The sequence below is a fragment of the Echinops telfairi genome, unplaced genomic scaffold (genome assembly GCF_000313985.2).
Source record: "Echinops telfairi isolate 266 unplaced genomic scaffold, ASM31398v2 ScPeMD7_41;HRSCAF=154, whole genome shotgun sequence".
Taxonomy (NCBI): domain Eukaryota; kingdom Metazoa; phylum Chordata; class Mammalia; order Afrosoricida; family Tenrecidae; genus Echinops; species Echinops telfairi.
In genome coordinates, this window is record NW_022103939.1 from 971892 (window position 1) to 972936 (window position 1045).

The following is a 1045-nucleotide window of genomic DNA, read 5'->3' on the forward strand; positions in this document are numbered from 1 at the left end:
AGAGAATTTTGGGAATGATGAGGGCAACAAATGTATAGATGTGCTTTACACAATTGATCTATGTATTGTGATGAATTGTATGAACCCCAATAAATTGATTAAAAAACAAACAAAAAAAACCCCAATAATAAACAGTAATAAATAGTAATGAAAATAATAAAAATGAAAGGTAACTTGTTTTGAACACATTTCATGTACCAGTGTCTGGTAATACTGTGAGTGAGGCATTTGGGCTGGTAATTGAATGATTGGCAGTTCAAATTCACCAGCTGCTCTTGGGGAGAAAGATGAGTCTGTCTGCTCCCCCAAAGATTTACAGTCTCCAAAACCCTTTAAAGGGTCACTATGAATCAGGATCAACTTGATGACAGTAAGTTTGCTGCATAAGAGTGTTAAAGTCTCATGAAGGTCTAACGTGGATGATTCTTTATAAATATAAAATTAAAAATTCTAAAGGATATTTATATTTCATATATAGCAATAGAATATATCTGTAGTCAAGTAATATTTTCAAACATTTGATACACTCTGTTGGTTTTTCCACATGTACTTTTTATGTTTTCATGTGTTTTCACCAAGGGCCCTCTGGATTAAAAACTTAGAAGGGACTCCAAGAGGAGTTCCCATCTGCTGGGCAGCTTTCAGATTTTAATTCTTGATTGATGCTTTTTCAGATCACTGCAAAATGGCAACACATTTGGACTGGGCATTGATGGGAGGAGACAGTTTTAGAGTGATGGGAAGTTGTGAAGAAAGTGAGACCTACATACCATTTGCCTCACACAACTGTCAGAAAATCCCCACAGTGAGAAAAACATTCATTCAGAGAGAGTTCACTCGCTAGATTGGACAAAATGAAGTCGCATAAATGAAAGACATTTTAAGTTGTTAGGGAACGGATGATCTGTCAGTTTGTTATTACTAAGAAAAGCTGTCTTTTCAAACAGAGTCTGACTATGGTCGGATTCCATATTTGATATGATACACACAGTCATATGCTTTTGCATAGCTAATAAAACATAAACAAACATCGTTCTGGTATTCA